The 18,272-nt window shown below is 45.1% G+C and overlaps 1 protein-coding gene and 1 pseudogene across 1 annotated transcript in view; both read right to left on the reverse strand.

Moving 5' to 3' along the window:
• Window positions 1-18,272, reverse strand: part of LOC112642937 (T-cell surface glycoprotein CD1a-like) — a 114,654-nt gene that overhangs the window by 86,142 nt on the left and 10,240 nt on the right. The gene's annotated exons all lie outside the window — the stretch shown is intronic.
• LOC125754560 (T-cell surface glycoprotein CD1a-like) lies at window positions 12,523-15,524 on the reverse strand (annotated as a pseudogene).

The following is an 18,272-nucleotide window of genomic DNA, read 5'->3' on the forward strand; positions in this document are numbered from 1 at the left end:
TCCCCTGACCTCACTGGGGGCCCTGACAGACTGGAATCCAGGATACAGACCAGAGAACGGCTTTCTCCAGGCCGGGTACAAGCCTGAAGCTACAGGGGACCTGCTGCCTGAGAAGGACAGGAAGACCACTATCTCCCAACAGAAAGAAGCCTTAACCAGGTGTGGGAAGGACAGGGAGCCTCATTGCCTCAGGGCACAGGTGAAGCCACACTGCAGCTCAGGGCAGCGGCAGGGGCAAGAGGGGTGGGACAGTGAGCGAGGGACAGTAACCTGTCCCAGAGCTGTCCCACCCTGTCCCAGAGGAGAGGCTCCATCTGCTGAGGGAAAGGCAGGAACCCTTAGGAGGCCCAATCCCAAAACTGAACAGTAAAGCACGTGGTTGAGGATGAGACTGGACCTGAACAGTGCCCCACTCTCTGTCCCAAGTAGGGTACCCAGCAGGGTATCAAGAGCAGCTCTGCTGGTGGAGGGGCAAGAGTCTGAAGACAGGTCTCCATGAGGTTCTTCCTGTTAGAAGAAGAACATCACAGGCCCAAAATGGTGTTTCTTAGACCCAGTTCCTACACTGGGGCTTCACACTGGGACCTCATACCCCATCTAATTATAGTTTCAATCTCCCCCAGAAATTTGCCCTTAACCCATCATGCAGGAAATTATTCTTTCCATCAGCACCAGTCAGTCTATCACCTGGGTCCTTTCTGTCCCCCACAAGCAGATGAAGTCATGTGCATGACAAGACCCTTTGCTTTCTTCCCCCTCCCCCACAAAACAGGCCTGATTCCTGGAACGGGGCTCTTTTGCTACTAACTCCCCAGCCCCACCCTCCTTCTACAAGAACCTTCCATTTTGCACAGCTCCTCTGAGTGCCCACCTGTGTGCCATGTGGGGAGTTGCCTGATTTGTGGATCATTTAATAAGGCCATTTAGATTGTCACATACACATGGTTGAATTTTCTCACTGAAGAGCTCTGAAGTTTGACTCTGGGTGATTAAATGTACAAATCAAAAAAGGAAGGAGCTTGGAAGAAGAGATTATTCATTGTATCTTAAATACCTGGATGCAGAGCTGCTTCTCATATTGTTGGAACCACTTTCAGAGTGGTTACCATCAAATTGGAAGAGCTGAGTAAGTGATGAATGAATGAATTAATTACTGTGTCAGGAATAAATCTATGGAAAACTTCTTGCATTTTGAGTATATAACTGTCATTGCCATAACACTTCCCAGTTTGTTACATGCTGGAGCAGCTCTCCCCTTCGTCTCTAGGAAAATCCTGGAGTATAAATATTTGCCAATCATGTAACCCGCAGCAGACCCTGCACCTCGATTCCTGACCAGTGGTCTGTTAGGAATCCATGAAAACACCCAGGACAGAGATTTATCCAGATGTCAGGGTTAATATGCAAGACGGGTAAGAGTGTCACAAGACACGGACACATGAAGACAAAAGCACACATCCTTTAAGTGTAAGGTTAAGTTGTGTATTTGAGGCTTTTCTTGTTTCTTGAGGTAGGCGTGTATTGCAATATACTGTCCCTCTTAGGACTGCCTTTGCTGCATCCCAAATATTTTTGGATTGTCATGTTTTCAGTCATTTGCATCTATGAAATTTTTTTTTCTTCTTTAATTTCCTGGTTAACCCATTCATTCTTCAGTAGGATGTTCTTTAATCCCCATGTACTTGTGGCCTTTCCAAAAGTTTTCTTGTGGTTGACTTCGAGTTCCATAGAGTTGTGGTCAGAAAATATGCATGGTATGATCTTGATCTTTTGTACATGTTGAGGCCTGAGTTGTGACTCTGTGCGTCATCCATTCTGGAGATTGTCCCGTGTGCGCGCCAAAGGAATGTGTATTCAGCTGCTTTAGGATGAAACGTTCTGAATGTGTCTATTAGGTCCCTTTTGTCCAGTGTGTCACTCTAAGTCATTGTTTCCTTGTTAATTTTCTTCTTAGGTGATCTGTCCACTGCTGTGAGCAGGATGTTAAAGTCTCCTGATATTATTTTCTTATTATCAATGAGTTCCTTTATGATTTTTATTAATTGATTTATATACCTGTGTGCTCTGAATTTGGGGGCATAAATATTTACAATTGTTGGATCTTCTTGATGGATAGACCCCTTTATTATGATGTGATGCCCTTGTTCATCTCTTGTTAAGTCTTTGGCTTAAAAATCTAGTTTATCTGATATAAGTATGGCTACTCGGCTTTTTCTTGATGACCATTAGCACGATAGATGGTTCTCCATCCCCCTAATTTCAATTTGCAGGTGTCTTTAGGTCTAAACTGAGTCTCCCTAACTCTGGGAAACGAGCTATGGGTGGTAGAAAGGGAGGTGGGCGGGGGGTGGGGGTAACTGGGTGACGGGCACTGAGGGGGGCACTTGATGGGATGAGCACTGGGTGTTATTCTATATGTTGGCAAATTGAACACCAATAAAAAATAAATTTATTTAAAAAATTAAAAATAAATAAATAAACTGAGTCTCTCATAGGCAGCAAATAGTTGGATCTTGTTTCTTTATCCATTCTGATATCCTATGCATTTTGATTGCATCATTTAGTCCATTTACATCCAGAGTGATTATTGATAGATATGAGTTTAATGCCACTGTGTTTCCTGTGAATTTAGCGTTTCTGACGATGGTCTCTGTGCCTTTCTAGTCTTTGTCACTTTTGGCCCTTTTTTCCCCAAAGATTCCCCTTTAATATTTCTTCCAATGCTGGTGTAGTGGTCACAGACTCCTTTAGCTTTTGTTTATCTGGGAAACTTTTGATCTCCATCTATTCTGAAAGACAGACTCATGGGATAAAGTATTCTTGGCTGCACATTTTTCCCATTCAGGATGTTGAATATATTATGCTACTCACTTCTGGCCTGTCAGATTTCTGTGGATGGACCTGCTGCAAACCTGATCTGTTTTCTGTTATAGTTTAAGGACTTTTTTACTATGGTATGTCTTGGCGATGGTCAACTTTTGTTGAATTTAATTGGATTTGTCTTGTCTGTGCTTCTTGGATTTTGGTGTCTGTGTCCTTCCCCAGATTTGGGAAGTTTTCATCAATAATTTACTTGAATAAAATTTGTGGCCCCTTTTCTCTCTCTTCATCTTCTAGGACTCCTATGACACGAATGTTATTACAGTTTGATAAGTTGCTGAATTCTCTAAGTCTATGTTTGTGACCTGTTATCATTCTTTCCCTCCTCTCAGCTTCATTATTTTCCATAATTTTATCTTCTATATCACTGGTTCATTACTCTGCTTCATCCAGCCACATTTTTATGGCATTAATTTGGATTTGCATCTTGGTTATAGCATTTTTAATTTTAGTCTGACTAGATTTTAGTTCCTTTATTTCTGCAGTAGTTCTTTTATTTCTGCAGTAAGTGGCTTCAATGCTTTTTTCAAGCCCAGCTGGTAGCTTTATAATTGTTATTTTAAATTCTAGCTCAGACATCTTACTTGTACCTATATTGATTAAATCGCTGACTATCAGTTCTATCTCCTGTTCTTTCCTTTGGGGTGAATATCTCCATCTTGTCATTTTGTCCAGAAAAGGAAAAAGAAGAAGAAGAAAAAAAAAAAAAACTGAGTGTGTTTTAGTCTGCTTGTTAAAAGAAGCTAGATCCAAAAATAAAATTATATATAAATTAAAATTAATAATAAAGGAGAAAAAGAAAAAAAAATAAAGGAGGACGTGGGTGGTTCAGTCAGTTAAACACTGCCTTCAGCTCAGGTCAAAATTCCAGGGTGCTGGGATCGAGCTCTGTGTTGGGCTCCCTACTCTGTGGGGAATCTACTTCTCCCTCTCTCTCTCTGCCCTCTCCCCCTCTTGTGAACTCTCTCTCAAATAAGAAAATAAAGTCAAATAAATAAATAAATAAATTTAATAAGAAATAAGTAATGGAATTTAAAAATGAGAAAGAAATGAGGGGTGCTTATGTGCTCAGTTGGTTAAGTGGCTGCCTAGCATTCAGGTCATGATCCCAGAGTCCTGGGATCAGACCCCATGTTAGGCTCCCTGCTCAGCATGGAGTCTGCTTGTTCCTCTCTCTTGGCGCCTCCACGTACTCTCTCTCAAATAAATAAATAAACTACTTTTTAATGAAAAAATAATAAAAAAGAAAATAAAAAGAAAGCTAGATCTACTTCCCCTAGAGATGAAGCTTTGCAACACTCTGTGATCCATAGACTTGGTGCAAGTGAGTTATTAGTGCTCATCTTCTGGGGTCGGGGCCTACTGCACTGATTCTCAGGTGGACTTGCCCTAGTGGAGATGTACCTCCAGGGCGCCTTCCTGCTCCCTCCCCACCTCCTGTGGGGTAGAGCTTAGTGTAAGTGGCTCAGATCTCCACGAGATGGTGCTGTTTTGCTCCCTAAGAGATTCAGCACTGATGGGTGGGATGAAAATGGCTGCACCTTGCTCTCTAGCTCCAGACCGGAGAGGTTATAGCCTCCACTCTTCAATAAGCCCTCACAAAAAAGCAATCAATCACCCTTCTGTGTCCCTGGTTTCTATCAGAACCCCATATTGATTCTGCCTGTATTTTATCTCAAGCGCTCAACTGAGTTTCAAAACTCCAAATTTTAGGGACTCTGGCAGTGCAAACCCACACTTTTCCTTGGGTGGGGACAGGGAATTGTGTCTCTCACGATTGTGCCATTTTCTGGACTGTCCTTAGGAACAGTGTAGCTCATTGGAACCCTCATTGGAAGTTAATATCTCTGCTAGACCTAATACTTATACTTCTTAAACTCTTCCAAAAAATTGAAATGGAAAGAAAATTTCCAAACTCATTCCATGAGGACAGCATTACCTGCATTTTAAAAACAGACAAAGACCTCACTAAAGGAGAATTACAGGCCAACATCCCTGATAAACATGAATATAAAAACTCTCAACAAGATACTAATGAATCAAATCTAACACCAAAAGAATCATTCACCACAATCAAGTGAGATTTATTCCTGGGCTGAAGGGGTTGTTAAATATGCACAATGGAATCAATGTGATACAGGATATTAATACAAAGAAAGGATAAGAACCATCTCCTCAAGAGATGCAGAAAAAGCATTTGACAAAGTACAACATCCATTCATTATAACAATCTTCAACAAAGTAGTGATAGAGGGAACAACCTCAACATAATAGAGGCCATATATGACATATTCACAGCTATTATAATCATCAGTGGGGGAAAATTGAGAGCTTTCCCTGTACAATCAGTACCAGGGCTATCCACTCTCATCATTGTTATTTAACACTATAGTGGAATTTCTAGCCTCAGCAATCAGACAACAAAAAGAAACAAAAGGCATTCAGATTGGTCTGGAAGAAGTCAAACTTTTACTATTTTCACATGACATGATATTCTATGTAGAAAACCTGAAAAATTCCCCCAAATTATTAGAACTGATATATGATTTCAGTTAATTCATAGGATATAAAATCAATGTACAGGGATCCCTGGGTGGCGCAGTGGGTTAGTGCCTGCCTTTGGCCCAGGGCACGATCCTGGAGACCCGGGATCGAATCCCGTGTCGGGCTCCCAGTGCATGGAGCCTGCTTCTCCCTCTGTCTATGTCTATGCCTCTCTCTCTGTGTGTGTGTGACTATCATAAATAAATAAAAAATTTAAAAAAATCAATGTACAGATATCTGCTGCATTTGTATACACCAATAATGAATCAGCAAAAAAAAGAAATCAAGGATTAATCTCATTTACAATCGCGCCAAAAATCATACTATACCTAGGAATAAACCTAACCAGAGAGGTAAAGGATCTGTTCTCTGAAAACTACAGAACACTTATGAAAGAAATTGAAGAGGACACAAAGAAATGAAGAAGTATTTCATGCTCATGGATTGGAAGGAAATATACTGTTAAGATGTCTACACCACCCAGAGCAATCTACACATTTAATGTAATCCCTATCAAAATACCAACAGCATTTTTCACAGAGCTAGAACAAACAATCCTGGAATTTGTATGGATGCACAAAAGACCCCGAATAGCCAAAGCAATCCTGAAAAAGAAAAAGCAAAGCTGGAGGCATCATGATTCAGGAATTCAAGCTGTACTCCTCCAGGCAGTGTGGTACTGGCACAAAAACAGACACATAGATCAATGGAACAGAATAGAATACCCAGAAATGGACACAGAACTATATGTTCAATAATCTTTGACAAAGCAGGAATGAATATCCAATGGAAAAAAGACAGTCTCTTCAACAAACGGTGTTGGGAAAACTGGACACCAACTTGCAGAGTGAAACTGAATCACTTTCTTACACTGCACACAAAAATGAATTCAAAATGGATGAAAGACCTAAATGTGAGATAGAATGCCATCAAAATCCGAGAGAACACAGGCAGCAACCTCTTTGACCTCAGCCATAGCAACATCTTTATTGTTGTTGTTATTATTTAAATTCAATTTGCCAGGGATCCCTGGGTGGCGCAGCGGTTTGGCGCCTGCCTTTGGCCCAGGGCGCGATCCTGGAGACCCGGGATCGAATCCCATGTCGGGCTCCCCGGGGCATGGAGCCTGCTTCTCCCTCTGCCTGTGTCTCTGCCTCTCTCTCTCTCTCTATGACTATCATAAATAAATAAAAATTAAAAATAAATAAATAAATAAATTCAATTTGCCAGCATATAGTGTAATACCCAGTGCTCATCTTGCATCTTCTAACTAGGCATGTCACGGAGGCAAAGGAAGCAAAAGCAAACTTCATCAAGATAAAATGCTTCTGCACGGAAAAAAAAAAAAAAACCAATAGAACTAAAGGCAACCTTTGGAGGGAAGATATTTTCAAATGATACATCTTATAAAGGTTTTGCATCCAAAATCTGTGAAGAGGGCAACCCCAGTGGCTCAGCAGTTTAGCACCGCCTTCAGCCCGGTGGGATTCTGGAGACCCCGGATCGAGTCCCACGTCAGGCTCCCTGCATGGAACCTGCTTTTCCCTCTGCCTGTGTCTCTGCCTCTCTCTTTCTCTGTGTGTGTCTCTCATGAGTAAATAAATAAAATCTTTAAAAAAAAAATCTGTGAAGAACTTATCAAACTCAATACCCAAAAAACTAATAATTCCGTTAAGAAATGGGTGAAAGACCTGAATAGACATTATTATAAAGAAGACATCCAGATGGCCTACAGGCGCATGGAAAGATGCTCAATATCACTCATCATCAGGGAAATACGCATCAAACCCATGATGAGATACCACCTTACACTTGTCACCATGACTAAAATTAACAACACAAGAACTAGCAGGTGTTGGCAAGGATGCAGAGAAAGAGGAAAGAAACCTCTTACATTGTTGATGGGAATACAAACTGGTTCAGCCATGCTGGAGAACAATATGGAGGTTCCTCAAAATGTTAAAAATAGAGCCACCCTACAACCCAGCAATTGCACTGCTAGGTATTTACCCAGAGGTTACAAAAATACAGATGTTTTGTTCAAATAAGCCTTCTGCCCCCTTTTCCTGCTCTTCTTCTGAGACTTTAAGATACAAAAATTATGTTTTATGGAGTCTCTGACTTTCCTAAGTCTATCTTTGTGGTTAAACATTTTTCTTTTCTTCTTCTTTGCAGCTTCATTATTTTCCATGATGTTATCTTCGATACCACTTCTTCATCCCTCTGCTTCTTCCATCCTTGTGGTCACTACATTCAGTCTCAAATCTCGGTTATACCTGGTTAAACCTGACTAGTTTTTAGGTCCTTTATCTCTGTGGTAAGGGATTTCCTGATGTCTTCTGTGTTTTTCTCAAGCCCAGCTAGTGTTCTTATGATTAAATTCTGCATCAAGTATATCACTTATCTGTTTTAATTAGATCCCTGCCTGACCTTTTCTTGTTCTTTCTTTTGGGATGAATTCCTACATTTTGGCAATTTGTCTGGTCTCTGTCTTCTTCTCTGTGTTATTAAAAGCCTGTGTGTTTCCTGCTAATGAGAGTAATGGCTTTATTAATAATTGATCTTATACTGTCCAGGACCTGGTGCTTCAGGAGAGATCTCTGTTGTGTGCTGTGTGCACTCTGCTGCTGTGTTTTCACTGCTCTTTCCCTCTGGTCAGTTGTCTGCAGAGGATCTCCTAGGCTGCAGTGAGCAATGTTTGGACCTTGTCCAGAGTGTGGTGAGTTTTTACAAGGTGTGCTCTGGTCTGCTTGTTAAATGAGACCTGATGCAATTTCCACTAGAACAGAAGCTGTGCAGAACTCTGTGGTCAGTAGATGTGGTGCATGTGAAGGTTTCTGCTGGTCTTCCAGGGGAATGAGCCTACTGACCTGCTTCTCAGAAATACTTGCCTGAGAAAAGTAGCACTTGCAGAGTGCAGAGGGGCAAGGACTTGGTGCAAGTGGTTTAGGCCACTACTGTTGGCACTGTGCTACTTAATAAAAGTTTATGCTGAGTGGTGGGGGAGGAAAATGGCCCCAGGCCCATCACTCATTCCCAGAGAGGGGAGCCATGCCTGTTGCTATTAGAGAAGCCCTCTCAGAAGAGCAAACAATTTCCTCTTTAATGTCCCTGGTGCCCCTCACATCCTTGCATTTACCCTAACTGTGTCCAGACCATCTCCCACCCAACAGCACAGTGCCTCTATGTTTTATCCCAGGGATGCTGGATTTTGAAATTCCAAACTTCAGGGAACTGGCATGGTGCAGACTCCCACTGATTCTTTGGGGGAGGGTCTCACTGGGCTGGGACTGGTGCAGGTTTATCCCAGAAGGAAGTCACACCAAAACACAGGGGCTGGGAGTTTGGAGTAAAGTACAGCAAATAAGTGGTGTCCAGGTAGGTCCCTCTCTGCGAATGTCTTTGCACCTATGTTCTGGGACAGAGGAGGGTAATGGCGCTAGCCAGTTTCTTTGTCCCTGGGTATGCAAAGCCACCTCCCCCAGATGTACTCCAAGAAAGGGGAACTATTTCTCCTGAATGTTCCAGGAAATCCTTAGATTGTGCCACCTGTCCCTGGGTTACTGTCCTCCTTCTCCAGAGGAGCACAACAGCACCTGCCAGACCCACACCGGCCAAAGTGTCAACTTCTAAAATTCCAGTCTTTCATCCCTACTGGTTGTAATAACTCATGAAAATCAGTCCCTCTCTTTTTCCCAGTAGGTGGCATTGGGGAACTGTTTTCATTGTGTGATCCCCTGTGGGCTCCTCTCTAACCCTCTCTCCCTCTCTTTCTTTTTCTCTCCTCCATCCACAACCAGGACTCCTACCCTTCCATAGCACCTGTGATTTGTATCTACCCAAACCATGATTCTGTGCCCCCTACCTTCCATGATGTGGCCTCTTCTCTCCCTAAGTTGTGCAGTTTGTTCTCTCAATCCTCAGATTAATTTCTGGGTATTCAAAATTATTAGATATTTATCTAGCTGTTTTCAAGCGATAAGCAAGTCTGGGATCCTCTTACAACTCTGCCAATGAAGCTTCTCCCTCCTGACCTGCTTCCTTCTTTATTTTTCTTTTATGTATTTGTAGTGAAACACTTGGGATCTACTCTCTTAACAAATTTCATGTATACGATGTCTCTACCTTCAGGCATACAGATTTCAGCCTCAGGCTTGCTTCTGTTGCTGAAAAATGGATTGTAGTTGTTTCCAGCATTATACTCTGCACAATATAATCTAGGACAAGAGAGAGCATCTCTTTCCCCTGTCATTGACCATAAAAAGCAGGCTTTGTGTGACCTATGCCACCTGGAGCAGATGGCCCCAAACCATCAACCTGGGTGAGGACAAATGGGATCTGTCTGATGACTGGCCTGAACTGGAGGTTACCAGTGCATCCTTCTGTCTGTCTCCTGATGACCTCAGGCTGATTGGAGCCCAGGGCTACACATGAGGGTAGAGTCAACCAACCAAAAACAACATAGTGGCAATGTGAGGATCACTCAGTAGATTGGGACCTAGAGAAGCAACCAGCTGGCCTAATCCAGGAGAGAAAATTGGGGAAGTATCACTGTTTCCACTCCCTCATTCCATAATTTTCACCTTTACCACCCCTCCTATGTCAATGTTATTTTCCAGAAATGTCCACATGTGCCTTCCTGTGCCTGTATTGGGTTCCTTGGGAGGTTCTTCTGCTCTGGGCCCTTCTATCAACACCTAAACATATTAGAACTACATCCCTTTACCCTAGTTCACCCACTTAAGTTGCTGTACTAACGAACTCCATAGAAACAACAATGAAAACCATAATCAAATCAGGAAAGCAAAAAATTTCAAGCTTCTAAAACAGTGATGACCTTTTCCTCCCCACTGCTTTACACTCAAAATGTCCCTGCGGCATGGTCAGAGCTTGAGAATGGTTCCTTGAGTTAATTAATGAAATCTAGAGTAACTGAAGTCTAGCCATGGATGTCTCCACTTGCACTGCCATGGGCGTCACCAGTCACAGGGAGTCCATCTTCATTATCACAGAATCTGTCTGTGCTGATTGGCCTACCTACTAATATTGAATTGTAACCTCCAGACCATTGTGCTGAGTGCTACTCCCGGACACATAGAGTGGCCAAAAGGGGCACCTACCTCAGGTGATCCTAGCTGAGGCTGAACCAGGTGCTCTTGTGCCTCTCTGTTTTAATTCCCACTCTGTAAACACGAGTCCTATTTATGGTCCATTTGATGCCTCATTTTCTGCATTTATGTGCTTTTTCTTGGTGATTTTAGTGTTTAAAATGTCTGAAGCCAAGGCTGCAAGGCTGACTGGTGTTCTTAAGTACAAGAAGGGGGGATGTGCCTCACAGACAAAACACCTTCTTAGCTAAGGCTCACTCAGGCTCCTGATGCAGAGCTGTGAGCCGTGAGTTCAGTGCTAATGAATCAACAATGCAGTAAATCCAGGAAAAAGAATAGGACATTCATGATGTGCATGTGGAGCCAATCCAGAAAGTGCTAAAGTAACATTTGGATGCTATCATGACACCACAGGAAAGAGGAATAGGAGCTATATTCATGGATTCCTGAGATAATGACCATTTCTTATTTGTCTGCTCCTAAAATCATCACGGGCAGCACAGCAACAGGGCTGAAGGCAAAAAAACCGGTGCTCACAGTACCTAAGCTGGAAAAGTTACACACTTCTGAGCTGGTATTTCAGTCCAGGGAAATATTCTATGATAAATTGTTTACAAATATACATATGTATTAAAGAAGCTGTCTTTAAACAGAAACACACATGAAACCAAGATGGGTAGTCATCAGTTGGCAAGCATTGTGAACAGAGTCCCCCAGACACTCAACCTCGATTTTGCCCCAGGAGCACCGGCTCACTGTCACTGACTCCCGGTCTCCAGTGACTAGAATACACCAGCCACAAATGCCAGGATGAACTATATGCATCCTCCTTGATGGATCCCCATTCATTCCTGAGAGGTAAATGTTCCCTTTTCTGGATTTTCTCTTTACCCTTCAGGGACACACTTGCCCTGCTCCCTCTCAGGCATCACATTTAGGTCCCTGAGAATCCTCTGCTGATTTTGCAAAAGTAGAAATTGTGGTTCAGTGATTCTCAGCTGAGCCTAAGACCTTATATCTCTATCAAGCCCCAAGGTGACATCTCTGCTGCTGCCCTTGAGCCCCACACACAGCAAGCATCCTGCCTTCCACTTGTAATTCAGAATACTTGGTGCAACAGGTCCAGTCCAATGGGTGTCTGTGGTTAAGTAATAGACATCCTCCCAGGCAAACTTGTTTCTACTTAAGGACCTGGAGATGTCAACAGGAACAGAGAAAGAGTGAAGACACTAGCTAAGTGAGGGGACTTTTACAAAAAACAAAGCATCAAATGTCTCAACTACAAACATATTGGGAAGCAAAAGAAAAAAAAAAACACTATGAATTTGTCCTACATTCAACATATATTTTTATTGAGTACAAATTCCATATAGGTGAGGTTCGTTGGCAAGGATGCAAATATAGAAAGGACATGATCTTTCTTTCAAGAATTTTAAGAATTACAAAGGAAAAGGGGCAACGAGACCTGGGGTCAGGAATAGTTTAGCCAAAGTGCAGGTTAAAGTGGTGGATATTCTCACCGGGCAGAGATTGTTTCCACTTCTGACTCAGGGAGGGCTCACTGGAGGAAGTGACATCTGATGCCTGTGACCCATAGAGGTTGCTGGGACCTCATTTTATATTGAGTTAAACTTTCAGACTCCAGTTCAAGAACCAACCAGAACAAGAAACCCCACTAAATGACGCTGAGCTTATATTGACAACTGATCAATAAACAGAAGTTCAATAAAGTTGCACACAGGGAGTTGCCAGAACATCAGTGCTGAGCTGGGTTTAGGTCAGTCCTGGGGCCTGGGCTGCTGGGATCCTGCTCCGAAGGGAAGTCCGTGCACTGAGGTCTCCAGGTGTTTTCCTGGAGGAACAAGGAGGAGGCCCCCTGCAGCAGGTGGAGGGGAGGCTGCAGGGGGGAGGGCACGGGCCGCAGGAGGGCTGAGGACACATGGAAAGGTGGGGAGACACGGGAAAAGAGCAGGAAGGGGGCTCCAGAGACTCACCAGCGCTTCCAGAGCCACCACGCCAGGCCTGCCAGGAGCACCAGGGGCACGATCACCACCAGGAAGACCAAGCCCATGGAGTGGGGCTGCTCTGTGGGGTTGGGCACAAAGGGTGTCATTTCCTGTCCACCCCGGGTTGAACTGTACTCCTTGGTCCTCTTTACTTGTGTCATCTTTGCTGAACCAACCTCTCTCTTCCACTTTTTTCTCCCATCCCACTTCTGAAATACACCATTCATCCAAACCTCCCCATGTCCCCACATCTGCAAGACCCTCACCCTCAGTTCTTCTGTTTCTTGAATTATTAATTTTAAGTCCTTTTTGGTCTGCAGTCCTTAGATTCCCAAATATTTCATCAGGCTCCCCAACTCTGCTGAAAGACCACTGCCCCCTTTTCCCACTTGGGCCCCAGCTCTTTCTCACCCCAGTGGAAGACCATGTCCTGGCCCCCTAGACTGCTGTGTCTCACCTGGCAGGACAGGCCGGCCACCTCCCAGGCTGCCACATACAGGTTCACTCAGAGATACCATGTCCCATCAGCATGGGGCAGGACCTCACCTCGCCGGGTGCCCTGCTGCTCCTGCTCACCCCGCATCCACGTCACCCGCACAGGCTTGGGATAGAAGCTGGAGACGTGGCACACCAGCCACAGACGGCCAGGCCCAGGGCTGGGGCCAGCGGACAGCCAGGCCTCGGGCCTTACTGCAGAGACAGGACAGGGATTCACAGACTGAGGGGAGGTGCTCACATCACTTTGGATTGACACACCTTTCCGCCTTTTGAAGCCCATCACCATCACCCCCTCTCCTTCTTGACTCCATCTTACCCTGAATTTGAAGGAAGAGTGCAGATTTCTGAGTGCAGAATGCACAATCTTGGAGGGAGAGAGCAGGACTGACCTTGTCGCTGGAGATCCGCCTTCCCTTTATCAAGAAGACTCAACAGGGGATCCCTGGGTGGCGCAGCGGTTTGGCGCCTGCCTTTGGCCCAGGGCGCGATCCTGGAGACCCCGGATCGAATCCCACGTCAGGCTCCCGGTGCATGGAGCCTGCTTCTCCCTCTGCCTACGTCTCTGCCTCTCTCTCTCTCTCTCTCTCTATGTGACTATCATAAATAAATAAAATTTAAAAAAAATTTAAAAAAAATTTAAAAAAAAAAAAAAAAAAAAGAAGACTCAACAGGATCGGGGGGCAGATCTCATTGAGGAGCTTGCATACTATTTCATGGGAAACATGGCCCTGGTTGAATAGAGACCTACTGATCCCTACTTCCTCCCTTTGGAGATGGCCACCATGACATGTTCTGGAAGCTCAGGAGATCAGATCCTTGATAAGCCATCTTGGTGAATCTACTGATGCTTCTCCAATGTGAGAATCACAGCCTAATACCAGCTGTACCTGAAAGGGATCTGGGGAAGAGAGACTGTGAGTTACAGGACACGGCGAGTGAAGGAGATGAAGTGACATGAGTGGAACCCTTGGATGGTGGAAGCAAAGGGGAAGTTCAGGGGATTAGAGGGAAACGCTTTGGTTTGAGGGGAGGCTCACACAGGAGAAGTGGTGTTTGACAGAGTTGGAGAAAGAGATGAATGACTGAGGAAAGAACAAATGTTGGAGGAGAGACATGATGGGTGTATGGGTGTGGGTAGAGAATAGCAAAGGGCTCAGCGGGAGAGCTGGGGTAAAAACAATGTGGGGTGAAGGGAGCGCTGTGGCTTACAGGGAACACAGAGTTAAACATCATTGATGGGATAAAATGGGGAGAAAAGCACACAGATCAAGGAGTCAGTCACAGAGTGAGAACTAGAGCTGCCTGGTTGGAGGCCAGGGAAAGGGGTGGTCTTGGGAGAACTAGTGGGACGGGAGAGGCCAGCCTGTGGTCAATGGGAGGAGCAGGATGGAGCAGAAGATGTGAAGCTTTTCAACAATCGGGGTCTGGCTCCACCCTCTGCCCACACTGGTGGGATTCAGCTTCGTGATGGGGACACCTGAGGTTCAGAAGCCAATGGAGCCTCTTTCCTGGAGGAAGAAGGATCCCAGGACACACGCAGACCAGCCTCCTCCATCCCACCCAGAGGGAACTGAGCTCACATTTGAGCTGCCAGTCACTGAAATGGTCATGAAAAAGCAGAGGAGATCTAATGGAGAAAGTATGGAATAAGTTTTCTGCTTTCATCAGCTCCTTGTTGCTGAAGTTGCCCTTGGACCAAGGCTGCCGGTAAAAGAAACTGCCAGTCTTGGGGTTCCGGCCGGGAGTCTGCAGCTCATCCAGCCAAGCTGAGCCTTGATTTTGTGTTGAGGAACGGTTGTAGAAGGATGTGGTCAGGATGATCTGGAAGGAGACTGGCCCCTGGAAGCCTGTGGGAAACGACAGAGAGATTGAGGAAGAGGAGGACATTGGGAAGAGAGGGAGTGGAGACTAAGGGGCCAGGGATGGGACCCAAAATCTGGAGGACAGAGAAGCCATAGGCGTCTCAGGAGACACGTGCTGCCCCCGAGCCTGAGCCTCGCACTCATCCTTCAGGAGAGCACAGGGCCCTGGGGCCGGGGATGCCAGGGAGGAACCAGGCGGACTCACTCCCTGCCCAGGTATGTGCTGGGGAACCCACACCACTAGTGCACACATGTACCCCCACCCTCACCATGAGTGCACACATGTACACATGCAGAAACACACCTACACATCAACACAAACACATACATTTATGCACTCTAACACAAAAGAACATTCATACAATCACATGCACACAAGCATACAGGCACGGGGAAACATGTACAGACATGCACACATACACACTCATACACACATGCGCATAATAAAACACACATACAGACACGCCAACACATGTACACACACACACACGTGCGCCCACTGGGCAGGACCGGAGCTCTCACCATCTTCGCTGTCACCCCCCCACCCCCCCCACCCCCCCACCCCTCCCACCCCCCCCACCCCCAGGGAGGAGAACCACCAACAGCACAAGTTGCAGGAACAGCATCGTGTTTGCAGATGTTCTTTCTCTTGCAAAGTGGCTCTTTGACATCTGTCCTCACACACCGACCCCCTCCCAGCCCCTCTCCTCTGACTTCCTCTGCACACACAACCCTTCCCTGAGTCTCTGCAACAACACAAATGTGCTCCTCCTGGACACCTACTCAGTCTCACTTCCCCTCCTGCTCTGCCTCCCCTCTGGCCTCCAGCTTCTCCCTTCCAGCTTCTTCCAGTGCCCATCCCGCCCCCACCCCCTGATTCAGATGATACAGATCAAGTCCTGTGTGGCCTGGAAAAGTGACCCCACCTCTCAGGCCCTTTCTTCTCACCCTTTCCTTGTAACCCAGGAAAACACCCGGCTCCCAGCACCAGCCCTGGACCTGCTGTCTCTCTGTCCCTCCTGCCCTGTGGACCGCCCCCCCCCCCCCCCCCCCCCCCCGCCCAGGTATTTCCTTCCCTGTCTCACCAGCAACCTTCCAACTCATTCACGTATCTGTCCTCTCATTGCTTTAGTTAAAAAACAAAATCAACCAGATAAATCTGAAGACCTACCTGGTTTTCTTAAGTGATTCGAGAGTAGGGCAGCCTCCCATCAGGCCGATAGAGGGGAGCTCTGACGAGTGGTGCAAATGGGGGGTTTTTGTTGGAAGGAAGTTGACAAAAAAGACAGGTGTGTTTCAGGCAAGGTCAACTTCCCTTAAATGGAAAAGCAGGGGGTCTTACCATGCAGATGACCTCCCCTCCTTGTGGGGTGGAGAGGGCACATGTGACAGAGTAACTCACTGGGGCTGACCAGAGAATTCCTCACTGATGGTGAACATTTCTGGGGGAGGTTGGAATTGCAGTTGGGTTAAGGATTAATCAAGGGTTGGGGACTTGGCCTGGCCTGAGATGCCATTTTCAGCTTATGGGTTTCTTTGAAACAATTACTCTATTTACTTGTACAAATCCCCCCATGGTTGCTTATGTAAGAGTCTCACCAACCCCCAGTCCTCCATTTTCTTAGGAAGGAACCAGTAGGCATCACTGAGGCCACAGGACATGGAAATATCTGAAAAATACCCCCTCCATCTGACTGGCATTAATACCTACTCGCACACCAATTTGACATTTAGCATCTGCCTATATCCAAGCACCGTGCTGCCTTCATGAAAATACAGTGTTCACAGTCACTTTCTTCAAGGAGTTCCTAGTTTATTTAGGAAAATAACACTTAAATGAAGACTATTCATTTTGGTGTGCTGAGCTTTATTATAATACACACAATCTAGACAAAAAGAAGCCTGCTGGAAATAATATTTCTAAGGTGGTGACCCTTGCTCATTCATAATCTTGACTCACTGCTTGGCCTCAGGCATTTCTCCCCCTTCACGACCCCAACATAACAGAGGGCCTGGCATGTGGTAGGTGCCCAATGGTTATTTCTGAATGATTGAATAGTTCAGTTCTGGGGTCCAATTACTTTCAAAACCCTGAAGATATTCAACATAAAAATTTTGTAAGCATCACAAAATTATTAGTTGCATTCCTACTTCATGAGATGACAATCTTACCAATTTTTTTTTTCAAAATAAAGTCATATGCAAAAATTATGGAGTTTACACAGAGGGTCTTGCTTGAAACTCTTATTACTTGTTATAAGAAACCATGAGACTGTGAAGCAAGTGAAGTTAGTAGAATGTTCTAGAATCATGTGTCCAGAGTCCCTTCTTACTCTTCCTGCTTACTCTTCCATGCTTGTTTTCTCATGAGCTGACCTCTGCTGGACATGCTGACCTTCCTTTTTCATGATGGTCTTAAGGTTTTATGACAGTTCAATATTTGTTTGTGCTTTATATCACCTGGATAAATGTGTTTGGCTATTTGACTTGTTATTTCTTGGTTAACAGGTAAACAGATGTAATCTCAGGCTAATGCTAAACAGATTTTTTTTAGAAAGTTATGATTGGAATATAGAAAGAACCCACTCCCATAGTTAAGAATTTTAAGAGCTGGATAATCAAAACCTTGTCTCTTGAATCCATCAGAGCCAGAGGATCAGAGCAACGTGGTAATCAAAATATGTGGAAAGACAGACTCTTCAAAAGAAATAGGGGATGCTTGCTTACTGGGGACATATGACAGATGCTCAGAAAAAATAATTAAGTCAGAACAAATAATTCCACTGAAATTGTCAACAGATGACTAAAGACTGGCATGAGTACCTGGAACTCCGAGAATCACAGTATCAGGAAATTATCCTTATCTCTAGACTTCTTCCATTGACCACACCACACCAGGTGCTCCTGAAAGGCTGGCAGCCAAGATACAGACCAGAGAACTGCTTTCTCCAGGTATAAGCCTGAAGCTACGGGAGCCCTGCTGCCTGAGAAGGGCAGGAAGACCATCATCTCCCAACAGAAAGAAGCCTTAACCAGGTGTGGGAAGGACAGGGAGCCCCACCGCCTCAGGGCACAGGTGAAGCCACAGTGCAGCTTGGGGTCCGGGGACACAGGGAGGGAGGGCCAGTAACACACCCTGTCCCAGAGGAGAGGCTCCATCTGCTGAGAGAAAGGCGGGAACCCTTAGGAGGCCCAATCCTGAAACCGAAAAACCAAGCACCTGGCTGAGGATGAGACTGAACCAGAACAGAGTGGGTGCCCCACTCCCTGTCGCAAGCAGGGAGCCAGCCGGGTACCAAGGGCAGCTCTGCTGGTCGGGGGCAAGAATCTGAGACAGTTCTCCATGAGGTTCTTCCTATTAGAAAATTGTTAAG

Source organism: Canis lupus, chromosome 38 (genome assembly GCF_003254725.2).
Source record: "Canis lupus dingo isolate Sandy chromosome 38, ASM325472v2, whole genome shotgun sequence".
In the NCBI taxonomy this organism is placed as follows: domain Eukaryota; kingdom Metazoa; phylum Chordata; class Mammalia; order Carnivora; family Canidae; genus Canis; species Canis lupus.